Below are 21,527 nucleotides of genomic sequence, written 5' to 3' on the forward strand. Positions count from 1 at the left end.
GTGAAGCCAGTGCAGGAGAGGAATTATTAACTACAAAGCTGTGTGCTAATGTCGGGTCTGACCACGCCATGCCCACCGAGGGTGGGACGGAGCCCCCCTCACCCCCCCAACCGTAGGAGTGGCAGATGGGCTGGGCCTCAACGCTCGCACGTGGGGGCGAGCTCCCTGCTGTCCCGGCTCTGCAGGGGGCGGCGCTCACACCTCCAGGACCAGGTTGGGGCTCAGCGGAGATCACGTGGTGGGCCACACGTCAGGAGCATTGTATTTGTATTCTTTTTCTAATCCGCCATCTGTCTTTCTTTTTAAAATTTGCTTCCTCTCTTCTTCTGGTTTCATTAAGTATCTTCAGTACCCAGTTGAACTGCGTTGACTCGTTAGCTGTACTGTCCTGGCTGTTCCTTTAGCACTGGTCTGAGGGTTACGTTATGTGTTCTTGGCTTCTCGCAGTGACCCTTGAGTCAATATCGTGCCGCTCCGCACGTCCTGAAGGCCCTGCCCGTCCGCCCCTCCGTGTGCTGTTGCAGCACGCACGCCGCTTCCGTTGTAAACCGCTACGTTGCTGTTGTTTTTATTTTAAATGGTCAAACGTCTTACGAAGAGGCTACAGAAGGAGAAAATGTTCCTTAGAATGACAGTCTTCCCTCTCTTTCTTCTTTCATGTGGACGACGTTTCCATGTGGTATCGTTTCCCTCCAGCCCAATTTTGTCTTTTAGGGAAACATCTTGCTGAGTGCGCCTTTATTTTGGCCTTGTTTTCTAAGGAGCTCTTTGCTGGATGGAGGACTCTGGTTCGTTTATTTTTACTTCAGCCTTTTAAACACGGCGCTCCTTGTGCCCAGCGTCGGAGGGGCAATGAGCCACGCTCAGCTCTGTCTTTTATCTTTGGCCGCTCCTAGAACGTTTTTCTTTATGAATATCTTCAGCAGTTGGTGGGTGTCTGTGTGTGGTCTTCTTGGGACTTACCCTGCCTGGAATTTGTTGAGGTTCTTGGATTATCTGGGCTGAAGTTGCTCATCAGGTTTGGAAATTTTTTAGTCATTATTTTTCTCAAATAATTCTTTGCATTCCAGTCTCGCTAACCATCTGTCACTGCAGTTACCTAGTAAGTCACTTGATTAACGACTTAGGCCTCTGAGTCTCTGTTAATTTTTTAGTCTTTTCTTTCTTCTTGCTCCAGGTGGGAGAGCTCCCACTGACCTGTCTTCACATTCACTTGATTTTCTTCTGCCTCACACAATATGCTGTTAATTCCACCCAGTGACATTTTTATTTCACACATGACGTTCTTCTGTCTTGAAGTTTCTACTTGGTTTTTTTTAAATAGCTTTTGTTTTTCTGCTGTTTCCCAGATGGACATGTACTATATATGAAATTTCTTGTAAGTTCGTAAATGTGTTTGTAATTGTTGCTCTAAAGCCCTTATTTCTGAAGGTCAATCACAATGTCATCTTAGGGGCTGTTTCTATACACCAGAGGGGGCAGAGGTGCCACAGAGCCTCCGCGCTGGCCCTTCTCCCGGGCAGCTCAGGGCCTGTGGTGGCGCGAGCCTGGGCCTCGCTCCATGCGAGCTGCCGTCACGGAGTCTGTCTAGTCGCAGCCTCGCTGCTTCCTTCCCTTGTTGGCCGTCTTTGGCTGGGCAACTCCTGAGTGGCAGGTCTTCTCTGCGGGGCCAGCCACGCCCAGGTCACGAGTGATAATCAGATGTCAGACTTACCTACAGGAGCTCCCAGAGAGGAAGGGAAGACAAGCCACCGCACACGTGATTGTGGGTCACTAGAAGCAGGTGCTCAGGCCAGCTCTGACTGCTGATGCACTCGTAAATCTCCCGAGTCTCCAGGAACCTCTATTGTCCTGTCTCATGGGGCTCGTGTGAAGATCGGAAGCCTTAGAGGAGTGAGCCGCCATGTCGTCGTCGTCGGCAGCCGTCCGTCTCGAGAGACGATGGCGTAGCTTCTTGAGAGTCTATCTGCACCGCCGAGAATGGCTGTGCAGTCCGATTCGGGAGTGACAATCCCTGCCGCACTTGGTACAGGTGAAGGCAGATGGCTGTTGTTGCTGCTGCTGACGCTGCTTCCGCCTCGATCTTTTCTGGACCGCCTCCTCGTTGCGCGCAGCCTCCGCGCGTGACGTACCTTGCCTGACCGCGAGCCTCCAGGCTAGGCGGTCGTCTGCTTGAACTTCCCATGTGTTGAGATTGATGGAGCATTGTGTCATGTCCTTTTTGCAGATGTCTTTGAACCGCAGTTTTGGGCGCCCTGTCATCCTCTGGCCTTCTGCTAGCTCGCCGTAGAGGAGGTCTTTGGGAAAACGGCCTGCATCCATTCTTTTGACATGGCCGAGCCACCTGAGGCGTCTCTCACTAAGAACTGCATGCAAACTGCTCATGTTGGCTCGCTTCAGCACCGAGCCGCCATGTAGGAGCTCAGTAATTGTACCCTTTTCACCATCACCATCACCATCACCACCATCACCACGATCACCACCATCACCACCATCGCCACCATCACCATCATCACCATCACCACCGTCACCATCATTGCCACCATCGCCACCATCACCATCATCATCATCACCACCATCATCATCATCATTACCGTCACCACATCACCACCATCACTATTACCATCACCACCACCACCATCACCACTATCACCATCACCATCATCATCATCACCATCACCATCATCATCATCACCATCACCACCATCACCACCGTCACCATCACCATTGTCACCATCATCACCACCATCATCATCACCATCATCATCATCACCATCACCACCATCATCACCATCACCACCACCACCATCATTGCCACCATCACCACCATCACCACCATCACCACCATCACCACTATCACCATCACCATCATCATCATCACCATCACCACCATCATCACCATCACCACCACCACCATCACCACCATCACCATCACCATCGTCACCATCATCACCACCATCATCATCACCATCATCACCACCATCACCATCACCATTGTCACCATCATCACCATCACATCATCATCATCATTACAGCCCCCACAGCCGCCACTATTGTCATCCTCATCATCATCCTTCTCCACGTCTATTCCGCACCCTTCCCCACCCTTCTCCACCCCGCCCTGCACCCTTGGCAGCTGACCCACTGGATTCCATCCCCAGACTCCCTCGCCCTCTGACCTCTAGTTGGGAATGGCCAACGGGAGCCCTTTGAGGGGAGGAAGTCGGAGTGCTGGCTCTGTCCCCTGGGCCTCAGAGGGAGTGGCTGTGCCCTCCTGCTGCAGGACACTGTTCCCACTGCTCTCTCTGTGCCTGGTTCTGGCTCCTTCCCTAGCCTTCAGGTGCCGGGGTGGTCACAGGCAGCTCTCCTGCTGCCAGCCACGGGGCGCTGCGTCATTGCTCCGTGTTCTCTCCGGGCCTCCCCCGACCGTGGTGAGCGGTCCTGTCCTTCACCCCTGACCAGCCACCCTGGGCGCACTCCGGGTTTCCCGCCAGGACTCTGTCCCTGTCCGTGTTGTTCCTGGGCCTCCCCAAGCAGGGCCTTCTGCTGTGCCCTGAGCCCCGTGTCCCAGTTCCTGCTGCCACCTTCCGTCCCCAAGGACGAAAGGCGCACGTCTGCTTAGCAGACCTCCCGCTGCGCCGCCGAGGGCTGCAGCCCTGCAGAGCCGTCTCCTGGTGACGCACCTCCTCCTGCAGGAGGCACCTCCCCTCCCCCTCCCAGCGCAGACCACGGCTCTGACCACACAGCTCAGCCTGGCGCCCGGGCCTCTCCGCGCCCGTCCCCGTGAGCTCCTGCCAGCGGGCGGCTGGGTGGCCGTGGCCCCTGACCCTTCACTTGCTGTGACCATCAGGTGAGAAAGTCGTTGCCCCCAGATCCCCGATGTGAACAAGTGATGGGGGGATTTGGGGAGAGAAAACGGTTTCCTGGCCCGAGGCTTCTCTAGTTGGGGGTCTCCGAGGACAGAGGATGAGGGGCATGGGGTGGCGGAAAGCCAGCAGATACCTCAGGTGCCGCGTCTGGGACTGTGACGACCCAGGAGGCGTGTGTCTGCAGGAGGGACCCGCGCCCCGGCTGGAGGGGGCTGGGCAGCGGGGTGCGGCCATAGCATCCACCTGGGGAGGAAGCCGGGCAGCTGGGCCTCATAGCGCCCGAGACTGAGTCAGCCGGGGCCCATCAGGCACGGAGACTTCAGACGTGGCCCGGGCCGTGTGGCCAGGCGCGGCCAAGGTGGTTTGAAGCTGGATTTGGGCCCCTGTGGGAGCTGTCTCCATCGGTGACACAGACGGACTCTGAGGTCAGTGGGTGGTGACAACCGCCAGCACCATGCTGGGGCTGGGGGAGGGGGCGGGGGAGGGAGGGGACTGGCTCCCTGCAGGTGCCCACAGGCTCAGCCCACGCCCGTCTGCCCCTCCTCCGCCCCAGAGGCTGCCGTCCCAGGAGGCCCTGCGTCTGCCCAGGGATGGGCACTGGGACAGGGACCCCCAGGACCGCAGGCTCCAGCTTCCCGACTCTCAGGGCAGAATCTCCCCGAGGTCTGGGCAGAGGCCCGCAGTGCTCAGGACACTGACCACTGGCCACCGGCACCAGGGAGGACGCCCCGTGGTCCCCTCCAGGGTCCTGTGTGGCCAGTCAGCCCCTTTGTGTCCCCAAGACTCCAGCAGAGGCCAAGCATACAGCTCAGCCGCGTCCTGACGATGGAGGGCGGAATGGCCCCCCCACCTCTCATTCCAGCTACACTTGTTTCAAAAAATCCCATGACAACTTGGCTGAGATTGTTTTTAATTCTTGAAGACCTCTTTTCCTTCCTATTTTTTTTTTTTCATTAAAATTTGCCCACAAACCCAGCCCCAATGTGCCGCCGGGGGTGCCCGCATGGGACTCCAGGCCGGGCGCCTGCGTCTGCTCCCCTCTGGGCCCCGGGGCGGCCTTGGCACCCTGATGCACTGGGCCCCTTGGCTGAGCTGGCCTCTTCGGCTCGCAGACACGTGGCATCCGGGGCTGGGGGGAGCCGTCCCTGGGACCTGCCTGCGCGTTGATTGTCATTCGGCTGAGAGTCAGCGGGGTCAGCTCAGGAGACTGTTCGCTCCAGATTGAAAATAAAAGCCAGAATGAATACAGTGGGATCACACGGTCAGCGGTGGATTTCTGTTCTTCCCACAAGGCTTGACCTCGGCTGGTCCACTGTTCCCTGGCCCCTCGCCCAGTCCCGTCCCATCTGCCTCAGGCCCCTCTGCTTCTCATCCAGGGCCATCTCCCCTCCACCAGCATCTCCTGGCCTCTGGGAAATGCCATGCCTCTCTCCCCAAATCCCAAAGCACCCACGAAGCTGCTTTCCCTGGATTTAGTCACGAGTTCATTCGTCCAACAGCTGGTAGGAGCTACACGCTCACAGGAAGGCAAACACACCATCACACAGACAGACAAACAAGTAAGATAGACTCATAAAATGACGAGCACCATGGGACAGAACAGGTAAGCGTCCCATCTTCTGTCTGCGAGAGGGGCCGTGGGGCCCAGACATTTGCTCAGACGTAGTTCCGAGTGTGTCTGTGAGGAGGTTCTCAGATGAGATGAACGTGGCACTCGGGACTCAGGAAAGCAGGTTGCGCTCCCCAGTGTGGCTGGGCCGCGCCCAATCGGCTGAAGGTCGGACTGGCACAGAGAGGCTGGTCCTCTCTCGAGTGAGGGGAACTCTGCTGCCTGGCTGCAGCGGCCGGCATGGCTGTTCCCCGCCGCCCGTTTGCACCGGAAGCCCCGCTCCTCTCGGAGCTCCAGCCTGGCGGCGTTCCCGCCAGCACCTCCAGCTGCGGGGCTTGGGGCTCCTCGGCACCTGGGGTCACGCGGGCCCGATCGCCACGGTGGATCCCCTTCTCTGTGCGCATCCCCTCGGCCCGGTCTCTCTGGAGAACTGCTGACTAATGACGCGGCAGACGCTGGGGCAGAGGGCGGCCTGGGGGAAGAGGACACTGGGCTCATGGGGCCGAAGGGCCGGCTGTGCAGGGGCCCTGGGCACAGGGAGCGGTGTGTGCTCAAAAGAGACGCAAGTGTCCCCTGTGCCCAGGGCCTCCTCCCCCGGGGACAGGCCTTGTCGGCAAACTAGGAGCATCTTTTCTCCTCTGTGTCCCGCACGCTGTTGGTAAGCACGTTGGGTTGCCCCCTAGAATACCCCGCGCTCACAGCCCCTGCCCCTGGCCTGGGGGCGTGCAGCAGCCTCCTTGTGGGCCCTGCCTCCCAGGGCCCCCACAGTGCTTTTCGACCTGTGACAGCCAGGCCCAGACGCTGACGTCACTCCTCTGCTGCACCGCCTCCAGAGGCTGCCAGCTATGCCCCAGGCCGGCCGCGGCCCTGTGTGGTCTGCCCGCGGCGCCTCCTGACGCTGGGCCGTTCCCTCCCGTTCCGGACACCCTGCTGCCTGCTCTGTGCCCGGAACCTGCCCGGCCCCCTGGCCTCGCACCTTGTCTCTGTCCGCCTGTGGGGATCCATGCGCCCCCTTCGCCTTCCTGACAGTTTCCTGTCGCGGAGACCTCCCTGTCACCTCCCTGCAGGCCTCCTGAGCCACGTTCCATGGCTCTGTCCTCGCGTTCCACGGAGACGCTTCAGAAACTCTAAGTCACTTAGGTGTGCATCACGTTTTCTAGTTATCCCTTCTCTGCACCAGAACGTGGAGATTTCTTCTGTCTGTCCGCTGACAGCATGCGGTCGGTGCTGGAGATTTTGAGGTTCGCGCATTTCTGTGGATTTCAGGTTTGCGTTTCAGACCTGTGTGCGCATCAAGCAGCGAAGTGTCTGAGTGGACATGGGAGACAGCACCGGGGTGTCCGCTGACGGCTGACCTGAACCGCCCCTGCCAGGTGCCAGGTGCCAGGTGCCAGGGACCGTACCAGGTTCTTGCCTGGTTTTCCTCCTTAAATTCAGAACCCTCCCATGGCGTAGTGTCATGTCCTGTTTCATAGACGAGGTGACTGAGGACGAGGGTCTGGCACACAGTCACTAACTTGACGTTTCATGGAGCTGAGATCCAACCCAAGCAGTCTGGTTCCAAACCCCTACCCCAAGTCCTGGCCTGTCACCGTTTCAGGGGAGCCCGAGGCAGGCGCAGAGGCACGTGTGGGAAGTGGGCGTGTCCCCCCACTCTGACAAGAATGGCCCTGAGGTTTTCATTGGCTGCATCACTGTCCCTGATGAAGAGCCAGCAGCCCCGGGGGACCCGGGGGAATAGGTGGTGGCATCTGGAATGGGCAGGTGAGGCTTTGCCGAGTGAGGCCCGGGGGCTCCTCGGACCCCAGTCATGTGTCAAGGACAAGGCTCTGGGGAAGGGTTCCCAGTGCAGGGGGCGTGGTGGTCTCGAGGGGAGAGGGAGTGCCTGGAGCGGGGGCGGCGTTCTGATGGGAGGTTGCTTGTCTGGTCCCGGTGCTCGGGCGCCCCGCCTGTCCCATCACGCCTGCCCCTCGGGGAGCCTGGGGCTCCCCACTGCTCCTGGGCCCCTCCCAGGGGCCCGCAGCTGCTCCTGAGGAGGGACGATGACCGGGCTGGGCTGTCTCTCCCAGCAGCACCTGGTCCTTTCGCCAGACTGACCGTCCTGCCACGTGTTAAGTTCTCTCATTTTGATCTGTTACACCTAAATTTCCCTTCTTAAGAATTTTTATTCCGAGAAACAAGCTGATTCCTCTGTGGAAGGGTTGCTCTGTAATTAAACTGATTGCTGAAAAAGACATCACTCTTCTTTTAATAAGTCAGTTTGCATGTTCAGTAGCTCCAGCCTCCCTTGCTGAGAGACAGTTTGAAAGTTTGTGGGTGGGTTTCTCCCCCTCAGCTGTTTTCAGAGTGACTTACCTCGTTTCCAGTAACATGCTGTAACCAGGGGAGAAAACAAGAGAACGTAGCTTCTAATAAAAACATTACGTTGTTTCAAAACACGGGGCGGTTCCTAGGCAACAGACCCTATTGGAGAACAGGGACCCCCTCCCAGAGCCGCGGGGCCGCACCTGGCCGCACGGCGACAGCCGTGGCACCTGGGGCTGGAAGCCGCCGGACGGCGAGGACGACCTAGGAGACAGACGCAGGGATGTATATTTTTAATGACGATAAAATACACATAACAAAAAATCGACCATCTTGACCATGTCTCCGTGTTTTTACTGTGGTAACATACACAGAAAATTTAGCGTCTTAACCCCGTGTCAGTGCGCAGGTCGGTGACAGTAAGCACGTGCCCCACCCTCTCCAGGACTGCCACTCAGTCCTCACTAAACACTCCCGACCCCGCCTCGCCCAGCCCTTGGCACCGCCGCCCTCCCGTCTGTCTCTATGGATCTGATGGCTTCAGGGACCTCGGCTACGTGGGGTCACGGCCTTTGTCCTTTTGTGACTGGCTCACGTCTTTAAGGTCCATCCTTGTTGTAGCCTGTGTCAGAATCTCCTCCTTTTTCCAGGCTGAGTACTAGTCCACGGCATGTGCAGAACACATCGTGTGTGTCCATCCTCCGTGACGGCCCCGGGCTCCGTCTGGCTGCCGTGGGCACAGGCCGCCCTGAGTGCGTCCTCTTGGGCCCGCCCCCAGCATCAGCATCGCCAGGCCACACGTGATTCTGTTTACCGTTTCGAGGAACTGCCGACCACCTTCCACAGCGGCCACACCATTTCCCTTCCCCCTGGCCTTCTGGTGTTAAGAGAGTCGGTTCTCCGTTGGAACAACGTTGGTCCTTTCTTCCAGCGCCCCAGCCTGCCGCAGCCCTGCCCTCAGCCTTCTGAGCTGGGGGGGCTTTGGTGAGATGCCCTTTCCATGTGCTCAGAGCTAGGATTACACTCACAAAGTCACGGGGACGTGTGTGCAGACTGGACCCCACTGCAGGGGTTGTTCCCCCCGTTAAGGCTCCTGTAGGGCTGGTCCCTGCCACCGGCACGGCCCACGCGCACATCCCTCGGCGGACAGCGTCCGCGGGGGTCAGGTTAGCTGGCCGAGGACCCGCCTGGGGTCAGAGGGCACAGCTCCCCGCAGGCCCGGGTGCCCTGGGCAGCACGGGGGGGGAATGAGGGGTGGGGGGTGCTTCGTTTGCTGACGGCGCCACCCTTCCTGCGAGGGCCCGGCCGGAGACTGCTGAGCGGGCTGACGGGGCTGCTGCCGCTGCCGCTCCGAGGGCAGCGCTTCGGGGAGCCGTGTCGGGAGCTGGCCCTGGCAGCGGCCTCCCAGCGAGGTCGGGCACCTGCTCACTCTGGGGTCCAGCTCCGGCCCCGCTGTTGGTCACACAACCCTGAAAGGGTGGATTTGGACGACCATAACCTGGCCGTTGGGCGCACAGATGCTTAAACGAAGGCTTTCTGGCTCAGCTGCAGCTCGGATCTAATGAAAATGACAGATAATGCGGAGCGCTGTGTGCCTGCCAAAAAAGAGGCTGTTTCCCAGGAGGGAGCACCTGGTGATGCAGAAATAGACCCCATGGAGCTGCGATTGGCTGGCGCGCCGCGTGCCTATCTCGTCGGGATTATCAGCCTTGGGAGATCGCATCCCCGGGAATAACGGCCACAGTGGTGGGAATAAAAGCCACTGCAGCACAAGGGGAAGCTACTAGATCACCGATGTCACTTAGGCGCAGCCCTGTCCCCACAGTCCTAGCAGAGGGAGGTGGCGGCTCTCCCCTTCCAATTATCCACACGCTTGTTCGGGGACCCTTCACCCCTCGCGGTGGCACGCAGACATGGGGGTCTCTTAGAAGCGTGGCTCCGTCCACGGGTGGCTTCCGCAGCGGCTGGGAGAGATGCCCCTGTGCGGGCACAGCCTGCAGGGACAGGAGGGAAGGGCCCCACTGAAATGACCTCGCCTCAGAGCAGAGACGCCGTCGGGCCCGGAAGGGCCACCGCTGCGCTGCTTGCTATCTAAGCCCCAATCTGGGTAGAAGGGTCCCCGTTTGCGAGGTTCCTTTAACAGCTGCACTCAGGGACAACCAAGTGCATCTTCAGCAGACTGTCACTCACCAACAGAAACGCACTGGTCCAGACGTGACTCCCTGCTCCTCCCCACACGGCCTGCGCTTTTCCTGCACAGCCATGGCTGAGAAGTTGCGGGGATGCTCCGAGGCGCCCCGCGGCCTGTGTGGGGGCCTTGCCTGCCTGCTGCCCAACCTCCAGCCAACTCCAGCCCCCACCCACACCTCTGCCACCCTGTCTTTAAGGGGAGGGGCTGACCTAGCCATCTCCTGGGCCTCTCCAAGCTCTCAGGTTTGAAGGGGAGGTAATTTACCCCAGTGGGCTACAGCGGAAGGTGATTTTGAAAGAGAAATACAAAATCATTAAGCAGATCAGTAAATTTGATAATGAATTGTTTCAATTAGATTCAGGTGCCGGCAGATGTTAAATTACTTCAGCGGAACAAGCTCCCGGGGTGGTGGGTTACTTTTCTCACTCAAATACGCAGCTCCCAGGGACAAGGCGCGTCTTTCGTCCCACTTGTCCCGAAGACCCCCATGTGGCCCTCACAGTGTGGGTCCAGGAGACGGGGCTCCGGTCCCAGCCCCACCTGCTGGCATTTCTGGGCGTCCTTCGGGACGGCAGCCTCTCTCGGGGTCCCAGGTGTCCCATCTGGAAACAGGAGCGGACTCGGGCCCAGCCCTCCGGGGTGTCCTGCCCCCTCGAGTCACTGTTTCCCTTTGCGGGACCCAGTGTGTGTTTCCAGGGTGTCTGTCTGGCAAGCAGTGAGCTCTCAAGTACGTGGCTTCTTAGTGGCCACGCTGTGTGGTCCTGTAGGACGGGTCCCCAGTGCGCCAGACACGCCGTCCCAGGCATATGATGGGCGCGGCCCGTCTCCTGGGAAAGTCCCCCCCCCCCCCCCCCCGCCGTGCGTGTGGGCTGGGGTGGCAGGGGCGGGAAGGGGGCCAGGAGGGGAGCGTCTCCTCTGGACACCAGACCCGGAAAGGCTCCCTGCAGACCCCCGCTTGGCACGATCCCCAAAGGGTCCTGCCTGGCCTGGCGGCCCCCAGGGGGGGCTGAGCTCCAGGATGGGGGAGGAGGGGGAAGGGCAGGCCTGTCCCAGGCGGCAGCTCTCCCTCCATTTCCTCCTGCGAATGGCCCCAGGGCCCGGCTCCTGCCTGCTCTGCGGAGGGGCAGAGTGAGGCTCAGCTGGCTGCAGCCCTCTCACTGTCCCCTCAGGCCTCGTCCTTCCAGGCTCCCGGCCACTTGGCTCCGAAGGGAACCCCACCAGGAGCGCTGAGCCTCTGGACGGCCTCTTTAAGGAACTCCCCCGTGTTTTCAGAGACTGACTGTGGAAATTCTCCGTGGCGGTGTGATGAGGTCACTCGCACGCGCTGTAGCTGACCCTTCAGCGGGCCCGGCACCCTCCGCCTCGGCGGCCCATGCGACTGTCACCCGCCTTTCCCAGAGCCCGCAGCCCCGAGCACGGTCTGCCCGGATGACAGGCTGCGGAGCATGGGGCGGCGGGCGCAGGCCTAACCGAGTTAGGGAGAGGCTGCCGGCGCTGTAATAAAGCGCTTAATGGACAGGCAGCCTCCCCGCCTTCCTTGCGGTTACTCTAAATCCCTCTTTATTGGGCTTTGCACGGATGTGAGTGAGTTATCCGCGCCTCTAATCAGGCCAGAAGTCGGCACATCCATCTTAAGTAAGCGGACCGGCCCCCTCGCTCACTCAGAGTCCTTCTTCTAATAAACTTGCGTCAGATTCGGGTCGGTTTTACCGATACAAATGCAATTCAGACAAATAGAAAGTATATTGTCCTGCGATGAGATTTATGCACTTATGTCCCTCGGTCACTTCACACTTGTCCCCAAGCCCCCCCGCGCCCCCCTGATGGCAGCAGGCCGTCCTGCGGCTGGGCCTGGGGACACCCCCACCGTGTTCAGGATGGCGCCCCCCCGGGCCCCGGCAGAGCCCGTGGGTCCCAGGGGTGGGCTGGCCTGGGGGGCTGTGCCGGTGCCCCTGAGGCGGTCCCGGGAGGGCACCTGTGTTGGCTGTTGTTTTGATTTTCTGGCTTTTTCAACATGAGATCCGCTGTCTCCCCAGCCAGCGCTGCGCCCTGTCGCGGCTCTGGACCACCCAGAGGTCTTCCTGCAGGAGAGGAGTTTTCAGCAGAGGGTCGTGGAGCAGGAAAAATGTGTGTTTGTTAAAAGGAGAAAGCGGGTCAGGAAGCTCACAGGCCAACGTGCTCCGGCTGCAACTGGCGTGCGTCTGGGAGAGGTCACCGGAAGGTCAGGCCAGGACGCGTCACGGCCCTTCTGGGGGCCCCTTCTCCCTGCCCTGGACACCACGGCTTCACAGCGGTGGCTGAATCGGGACAGATGGGCGACCGCGGAAGGGTGGGGCAGGCCGCGCCGAGGCTGCGCTGTGGAGGTCCCGGGGCTGGGAGGGCCCCAGAGGCCAGGTGACAGGGCCACCTCCCTCCAGCACGTCCTGGATGGGCTCGCAGGGTGGGCTCCCCCACACGCCTTCGTGCGCAGAGGTACTGCTCTCTGCGCCCCGCCCCCGGCAAGGGCGGCGGGCTCTGGTGTGCGCCGGGGTCCAGCCGTCCACCGTGTAATCAGAGGCGCTGGCTGCACCCCAGCCGTTCCGTCTGCTGCCCTGTTGTGCAGGGGGACCTCACTGCAGTCACGCGGGGGGAGGGGAGGGCTCAGTGACACAGGATCCGTCCACAGAGACCGTCAGCTCTGCCAGACCTGCCGTGAGTGCGGCCTCGGGGCCCTGGCGGCGCTGCGCCTCTGCTTCCTCCCTGCACCCACCTCCCGGGCCCTTGGGTGCGGCGAGCTGGTGAGCACAGGTGCTGAGGCTGGCACCTGCTGCGGCCGCCTGGGACACCCCACGTCTGCCGCAGAGGACAGCGGTCACTGGAGTGGGGAGAGGCCCTCGGAGAGGCGGCGCCTGAGGGCTGAGGCTGCCGTGACTTAGTTCTGAAAGGTCCCACCCTCTCCCTGCCACACACGTGCACACACGCACGGGCTGCCGTTTGGGGGAATCTGTGACAGACCGTGACATGGAACCGCCGCCCCGTTCCCAAGTCCCCCGGAAGCGCTAAGCGCAGCTCGCGGCGGGCCGCTGTCCCCTCCCCTTGCTCCTGCGTGCTCCGCGGGGCAGGGCTCCCAGCCTGGAGAGCGTCTGTGGGAGACGTGCGGGCAGAACTGACTGTCTCCACGGAGCCATGGAGGAGACCACTGATATGACAATTGCGTGCACAGTTCAAAATATTTTAAATGAACTTGTTCTTGCAAAGAAATAAGTTACGAAGTTAACTTCTGTATGTGTGTGAATAATTAAACTATCGTCACCACTTTAAATGACCGTCTGTTGTTACGTTACATCATTAAATCTTACCTCTTTGCTGAGGAGGAATGAAAAATGCGCTTCATTAACAGGCATTGCGAGCTGCCGGCCACAGGCACCACGGTCACAGCCTGCATCTCGCGAGCGTGTCCTGCGCGTCCTCCACGCTGTCCCGCTGCCCGCGAAACCCGGGCGGCATCGGGGCTGAAGCAAGTCCCTGCGTCATCGGGACATACTCTCCCTGGACAGTGCTTCCCCCGAGTCATCCGGTCGCGTGAGGATGGGGCTTCTGTGCGGAGTGGGCACAGGGTCCCCGCGGGCCTCTGCTCTCCTGGCGGGACTGATGAGGGGCTTTGGCCAGGCGCCCATCCCACGTCCTCCGTGAGCAGCACCTCGGCGTTGCCGGGTGGCAGGTTCAGAGGAGGGGGGCCGGGGTTCCTCAGCGGACCCCGAGAAAGGGGGTGGCCTGGCTCCCGTCCCTGTTGTTTGGACTGAGGCGATGGATCTTTCCTGGGCATTGTGAAAGCGGCTTGCCAGGCCTGTGTGGCATTCTGCAGATGAAATAAGGCCAATCAGTGGAATAATGAGGAAAGTAATATCTCCCCAGAGAGGCTGATGGGGTTTTCATCAAATCAGCCGACCTCTCCCCGTCACTTGCGCGCCCTGCACTCTGGGCCATGGTGGCGTCGTCCCCCCTTGTCAAGCCTCTCACGGCGGCCGCTGATAACTGTGTTCTTGGGGACCGGGGCACCGCGAGCCTCCGCATTTTAAAAAATAATGATGAACTCTTTTTTCCTTTTCTCTGTGACTCACCTGCCCCTCCTGTCCCGGAGGGGGGGCTTCAGAGCCAGAGGAGGGTGCGGCGGCTGCCAGGGGACGAGGCTTGGCTCTGTGGTGGCCTCGTGTCCGTGGACTGGAGCTGCAGGGGGCAGGCCCAGCTTGGGCGGGGCGAGAGGGTCCCCTGTGGGGGAACACACACAGCTTGGGGCCCGAGACCATGCTGGTGGTGAGGGTTTGCCCTCCGTCTGCTTCCCGCTTCAACCCTGCAGACCGTGGTAGCTGGGGCCAAGACCTCATCAGGCCACGGGCACAAGGACCCGCCATGCTGCCGTGGACGAGGGCCTGCGACACCTGCCGTGTCTGCCGAGGCTGTGGGCCACCCGTCTGTGGCGGGCAGCCTCTGCAGCGCCCGGAGAGCTGGTGCCGCTCCTGGACGCCCCGCCCGGGGGGAGGGCAGTGCCCGCCTCGGAGCAGCCGGGTCCACGCGCCTCAGTTGTCCTCTCTGCGCCGACGGCCCGTGGGCTGTGAGCCTCGGGGGACTTTGGCCAACGTTGCCAGCGGCCCTCAGCACTGCTGTGTCCACCGGACGCCAAGAGAAGCCCCTGCCCGGCCCTCCCAGCAGCGTGGAGGCCGCAGCCTCCTCCGCCCAGGCTGCAGCCGGGGCACCAGCAGAGGGGAAAGTCACAGTCAGCAGGCGGAAGTTTTCCAAATCCAGCGGGTGCGTGCGGGAGTCCTCCCACCATGCTCAGCAAATGAGTCAAAGCCTCCACGTGACTTCATCTGTGCAGACTCTAATCCACTTACTTAATGAAATACATAATTAACATATTATAATTGCAGTAAAGATGGTTTTGACAGAAATCATTTCCCGTATCTAATACCGTGGTAATTTAATCTGTTCCCCACTCCCTAACACGACCCTCTATGATTAAGTTTCATAAGAATTTTTTGATTGATTGACTCATCTGACGGGCCCGGGCCTCGCTGAAGGAGTGTCTGTCAGCTCCGTGCGGCGGCAGATGGCTGCGGGCCCCCGTGCGGCCTCCCCGTGTGGTCCTGTCTCGCCCGCTCCTCTCCCTTCCCTGTCTTCTCCACGCCCCGGGTCCACCCTCTGCACCGCCCTGCCAGAGCCGCCCATGTTGCGATTTGCTGGGGGAGGTTATCCCAGGACTCGGGGCAGGACAGCCTGGGGCCCAGACGGCAGCGTTCCCTTGCCTGGCCGTGTCCCCCCCGCGCCCAGCCTGTATCGCCACCTGCAGGCTTGAGGCCCCGCCCCCGCCCCCGAGGGCCCTGGTGCTGGGCCTTGGGTGCTCAGCTGCAGTGACGCAGGGACTCTCAGACCCTAAAAGGTTTTTTTTTTCCTGATTTTAATTGGAATGACAACTTCTAAAAATTCCACGCCCTGAGAGCGCTGTGGGCCGGGACGTCTCAGTGAGACTGAGCCTCCTCCACCCTGACCACCGGCCAGGTGCCCGCCCCTGCCCAGCTGGCAGCCCAGGGGCACGGCCGTGGTCTGGACGACAGGGGTCCTGCCCGCCACGGGACCACTCGCCTTCCCAGACGCACAGGAGTCAGCAGGGCCCAGGAGGCTTTGCTGCAGGGGGCGTATCTGTGGCTGTGTGCACAGTGAGGGAGTGAGGGCGGCGAGGACAGGCTCAGGGGCCACCCCTGCTCATTGCCCGGCGTCTCACACAGACCCGAGGCCGGACGGCTATCCTCCCGCTGCCAGCCTGGCACCTGCACCGCGCTGGGACCTCCGCTGGGGCCGGGGCTGCCCGCAGAGGCAGCTCTGGGCAGAGCGGCCAGGGCACCGCCGGATAGGGACCGGGGCAGGGCAGTGGCCGGAGGAAGGGCGGGGCGGGTGGGCGCTCTGGGCGGCTGACAGCCGCCGGCCTGTGTGCCCGGGGCCGGGCGGGGGGCCGTGAGTGGCAAGTGCACATGAGCTGCTCCGTGTCAGCTGCCAATTCGCGACGCGGCCTGGGTAGCAATCGGAGTCCCGGGGGAGCGCGCGGCAGTTCAAGTGCGCACCAGACAGAGAGAAAACAATTTCTGGTGCCAATAACGGAGCGCAGATGAAGAATGTTTTAATATTTGAAGCTGCTTTATGGCAGAAGCAGTGACAGTGATGGACTCAATGTCAGCTTTCTTCCCCGAAATGTCATCTTTCCTCGGTGCGTGTTCCCTGCTCTGGAGGCATGCACGCCTAGTGCTGGTGTGCGGCAGCCATTGATCATTGATTTTCTCCTAAATAGAAAGCTTGCCAGGAGACTGGAAATTCTGGAATTTATTAGGATTTCTTTAAGAGCCACTTTAGCTCAACAGTTCTCATTACTGTCTTTACAATGTTACTTATTTTTCTTTTTATGTCACATGATTTGTAAAGGGTTACTGCTCGGAGAACAATGTGCGATTAGAGCGGCATGCGGAAGCCGGGGCTCCGCGCGGGGCCCCCGGGGGCGCGGAGGCAGACGCGGGCGTCCTTCTGCCAGCAGAGTCTGCGTTTTGAAATTTGCTCGTCGGGTGTTTGCTGCGTGGAAGCTCTGATTCAACAGGGTCACTCACACATCATGCCCCTTAACCCCACGCGGAAGGGACTCAGCCACACACCGGGTCCGTCCCCATCCTGGGTGGGGGCCGGGCACCCGCAGCGGGATGGAGACACACCTGAGTGGCCCTGTTCTGACTCTGGGGCGGCCAGGCAGGGCCCGACACCTTGTCACCGGGAGGCAAGGGTGGCCTGCGTGGCCTGTGAGGACACAGAACGCGCTCCGTGTCCTCCGATGACCTGCCATCTCCGAGACGCGGGGTGCCCTTCCCGAGCGCCCACTGTTCCGTCGTGTCCCCGCTCTCAGCAGCCGTGGTCCCGAGGACTTGCTTCTCTCCCAGGCGTTGGCCTTGCCGGGCGTCTGTGCGGCCCACCATCCCCGGGAGCCGTGGGCCCCGCTCGGGGACACCTGGCAGCCGCGCGGCCCTGCTGGGCACCTGTCAGGCTGCCTGAAGTGTGCTAGAGGGATCGCGAGTCAGCACCCCGCAGCAGCCACGCACATCAGGGCAGTGACGCGGCTGTCACTGCGGTGACAAGGCTGCGAGCATCACAGCCACGTCTGCCGGTCCAGGGTTCATCCGGAGGCAGGGCCAGCCCTCAAGGGAGCACACGGTGCCAGGCGACGTCCTGGGGGCTCAGGGTCCTGGGCTGCGCGCGGGGTCAGACGGGAGGCCAGCTTCCTCCCAGAGGCTCTGCCCCTCCTGTCTGTCCCCTCTTGTCCCTCTGTGTGGGGTGCACCACGCGAGGGATGTCAGAAGAGTGCCTGGAGCTCTCCCAGGGGAGTGCAGGACCCTGCAGTTCTGGGTGGGCGCGGGAACAGAAGCCGGACTGCAGCGGAGCGGCTGCATCGCCGTGTCTGCGCTGCGGCCTCGACCGTCCCTGCCCGGACGCTGCGGCCTGTCTGCCTTTTCCCCGGGCCGCACAGCTGGGCCGCCTGCACTTGCTTCTGGTTGAGGGACCCGTGGCCTGTTTTCAAGGTAAATGTAACACCGTTGCTGGCGGGCGTCCCGTGTGCGAGGACCCAGTGCGTGTGCTGCCCTCCTCACTCGTGGCGTGAACCGAGCCCCGTGTCCGTGGGGCTGTGGCGTGGCTGTCCCACCCCTCTCGGTGGACAGCGCACTTGTCAGGGACCTGCCCCTCCACGCGGTGCTTGGGGGGCCATCTCCCCGTCGGCTGCCCCTGGAGCCCACATCAATGTGCAGACTTCAACCTCGGGGTCCACAAGGCTGAGCGAGCGGGCCATGCGCTTGGAGACCACCCGGCGTGCGCAGCCGCACGGCCACAAGAACCCCAGACGTAGCCTGCGCATACCCGGCGCCCTCCTTCCCGAAACTCCCAGCAACGCTGTCACTTCTGTTACCTCGTCCGACCCACTCGCCTCTGCCTGGGGGACCGAGTGTGGAGCCGCCTCCAGCCCCACGGCCCTGCTGGGCACAGTGAGGCCGTCCCCAGTGACAGAGGAACAGTGAGAGTCAAGGGACAGGTGCAGAAAAGAACAAAAGGGAAGGACATTCTGTCTTGCAAGCAGGACCTCTCACAAGAAGGAAGAGGAAGATGCCAGGGCCCTAACGAGGCTTCCTTGGCTTCCTTGGCTGCTCCGGCCTTGGCGTGCTCTGCTGACCCGCCTGGATCCTGCGCCAGACGCCGCTCACGGTCGGGCTATGTTTAAAGCGACAGTTTGAAAAGTGGGCTGTTCTGCTTCTGCCCTTTCACGTCCTGCGTGGAAACCCCGCCGGGTCATCCTGCAGGTTTGCTCCCGAGAGAAGCGTGGACCTCACTCATCCCCTCCTCGGCACCCGGCCTGCTGCCACCGGCCCTGTGGCCCTGCCTGCGCAGCTCACCCAACTGTCTGCACTCTGTCCACTTGCCGGGCGGCCATAGATGTCAGAACAAAATAAAGCGACGGTGGCTGGCGAGGGCTCGCGGAGCTGTCACCGTGGTTTCCCCGCCTCTGAGTGACAGCCGGCCGGGGAACCGGCTGCCTCCTCTCGGCAGCACGTGAATGCAGCCTCGGGATATGGGCATTGCGGACCCCTGAGCCGGGACGGTCGGTGCCAGTCAGGAAATCAGTCAGGTCCTAATGACGGGGCGGATGAGAGGCCGCTGCGCACGGGAGAGCGTCCCTGCCTTCGGAGCCACCTTAGTGCTGAGGGCAGCTCAAGAGGAAGGTGCGCGAGCAGTGGCCCCGACGCCCCACCCTGAAAACGAGGCCCTCACATCCTCCCACTCCTGGCCGCTGGCCGCGGGCGAGGCTGCTCCCCCTTGAGTCTCCCTGCCCCTCGTTCCCCGCCCCTTGCTCCCCACGGGCCTGTGATTTTTAATAGGTTCCTGCAACTCTTTGGTGCCGGGGAAGCCACCGCACATTTGCAAAGTGGCAAACCTGCTCGCTGGTTCAGTGAAGTGGCCTTTCCGACAACGGCCCAGGTGACCCGCGTGTCGAGGAGGACGATGCAGCTGAAAATGGCGGCAGGGAGGACCCCCTGTCCCGGGAGCTGTCGTCCTTCCTCACGACTGATTCTGTCATCGTCATCCTTCCTGGGGTCACCCCAAAGCCACCTGGGCTGGGCTGGCCCCCGACGGCTCCCAACCGCCCGGAGACCCCGGGGCCCCAGCTGCAGGCAGGTAGCGGTGAGGCCCGCGGGATGTGCAGGTCCGGCAGCGCCGCCTCAGCAGCTGGCCCGTGGGCTGGGTGTGGCGCCCCCTCTCTGGGCTGCAGGGCAGACTTGGGTCAGCTCCCCGCGCTCATCCCTCCAGGGCCGGTGGGGAGCCCAGCGGCCACCGGCCGTGTTCCATCCTGGGGGTCGCGGGAGTGACCGAGGGCAGTCGAAACCTGCCAACGCCAATCAGCCCTGTGGTCACGTCATGTCTGGCCTGCGTTCATTGGCCAACGGGGCCGCAGGGTTGCGTCCACAGACCACAGGCTGGGCCGTGAGAAAGGCGGCTCAGAAGCCGGGGATGGGGAGTCTCCTGCAGGGAAGGGGGAGAATGGGGGACAGCTCAACTGGTCGCGCTTCCCTGTTCCTGCCAGAATGAGGACGGTTTCCTTTAAGGCAAGTGGGACGCCTCGGCTTCTCTCTCTTCCCAGGAAGCAGCCGTGGCCCCTGGCACCTCCGGGGGCTGCCTCGTCAGGGTCCCGTCGGCACTCCGGCCTGGGACTCAGCCTGGCCCAGCCCTTGCCCAGTAGCTCCTAAGTTACGCCCGGTCTGAGCTAGGTGGCCCTGGGCCCACTCAGTGACAGCGGTGGCCGGTGGCGGCTGCTCCCGGGAGACGGCCCGAGGCCACACGTCCCAGGCGGTCCCGTGCGCTCAGGGCCACAGGAGTTCGTTCTCAGACCCTGCTCGCACCTGGTTTGCGTGTAAGTGTCCCCGTGCCGTTTAATAAATGGTGTAAGCTGAGTGAACAAGCGTGAAAAATAGTTTCATTCTTTCCTGTAAAACGAAGATGAATGCTTCGGGAAGACTCGACGGGGATGGACTGGGACAGGAATCCCTGCCAGAGAGACCGCGGCGCTTGGAGGAACAGACTCACGCACGCGGGACTCGGCACCAGATGGGCCTGGAGCGGGCCGGCGGACGGCCCGGGGACAGTGTGCACAGGACGGGCGCGTGGCCCCCGCACAGCCCTTCCCACGGCCCTGGGCCCACCCCTGCGCCTTCTCCACGCTGCCCGCTCCGGGGGGGTCGGCCAGCTGCAGTGGTGCCCAGAGGGATCTGCTTGCTGCTGCCGAGGCCCTTTGCGCTGGGCAAAGCCCCCGGCCCCAGAGCTGCTTAGTCCCACGCGGGCCGTGGATGTGGGCACCCGGGCAGTGGGCTTGCTCCCTCCCTCCCTCCCTCCAGCTGTGGTCCCAGCTCCCCGCGCCTGCCCCCAGCCCTCAGACCTCATCATCTCCATTCTCGGGACACCTGTGCCCACCCAGATCCAGGCCAGGAACCGCGGCTGGGCCTCAGGAGCGCGGCCACGGAGCTGGGGGCAGCCCCCCGGGGAAACGGAGAACGCTCAACACAGCTTCCGTGTTCCGAGGGAGCGGCCGACCCCGGTCTGCAGGTGGAGTCTCCCCACGGGGTGGGGGCCGGGGGTGGGGGCAGCGCACCTGAGCGCTGGATTGCTGTGAGCAGTTCACTCTCAACTTCAAACATAATTTCAGTCTCTGGAGTTCCGTTGGGAGGGTGTTGTAATGGAAATACAGTGTTTGCCGAGGGGCACGCCGAACCGCCCAGCGTGGACGCGGGCCCTCCCTGGTCTCTGCACAGTTGTAAATATAATTTTTAATGAAACAAGGTCTAACGCAGGCGTGATAATTGATGCCTCCTTCCCTTCTTTCAAGGAGAGAAAAACCTACCCGGCGTTTCTGCTTCTCTCGTTTCCTAATTCCTGAAGTAATTTAGCAAAAACAAACAAGTGAGCGGAAGGGAGCGGCAGCTTCTCGGCCTTCAGATGAATTCGCGTTGTTCGACGCAGGCGTGTGAAACCTCACATCCACGTATTCGAGATGAGTTATTTTACTACATTGTTGTGCTGTATAAAGTGAGTTATTTCGGTGAATTAAATGCTGGGGTGTAATTTTCAAAGGAAACCGAGATTTGTAAACGCAGAGCAATTTATGTCAGTGTTTCAATGTGATTATTAAATATTGCGGGAAACACGTCTCGTAATCTTTACCTCTTTCCTTCCGTCTGTTTTATGCGCACACGCTGCTGTGGGAATGGGCGTTGCAACTCCAGAAACGTCAGAGAAAAGCCACTCCCGCCGTCCGTGGAGCCGGGTCTTCCTCCAAGGACACCAGCAGCCTCTCCCACTGGTCAGGGTGGGGCGCTCGGACCCCTGGGTGCGGGGTTCTCGCCTCTCAGAGCCCTCGGCCAGGGACAGGGAGGATCGGTGAGGAGGGGAGCCACGAAGACCCGGGAAACACAGTTTCCAGAGTCTCCGATCTGCCTCCATGGTG

This window comes from Furipterus horrens, unplaced genomic scaffold, assembly GCF_987537825.1.
Source record: "Furipterus horrens unplaced genomic scaffold, mFurHor1.1.pri manual_scaffold_13, whole genome shotgun sequence".
Classification (NCBI taxonomy): domain Eukaryota; kingdom Metazoa; phylum Chordata; class Mammalia; order Chiroptera; family Furipteridae; genus Furipterus; species Furipterus horrens.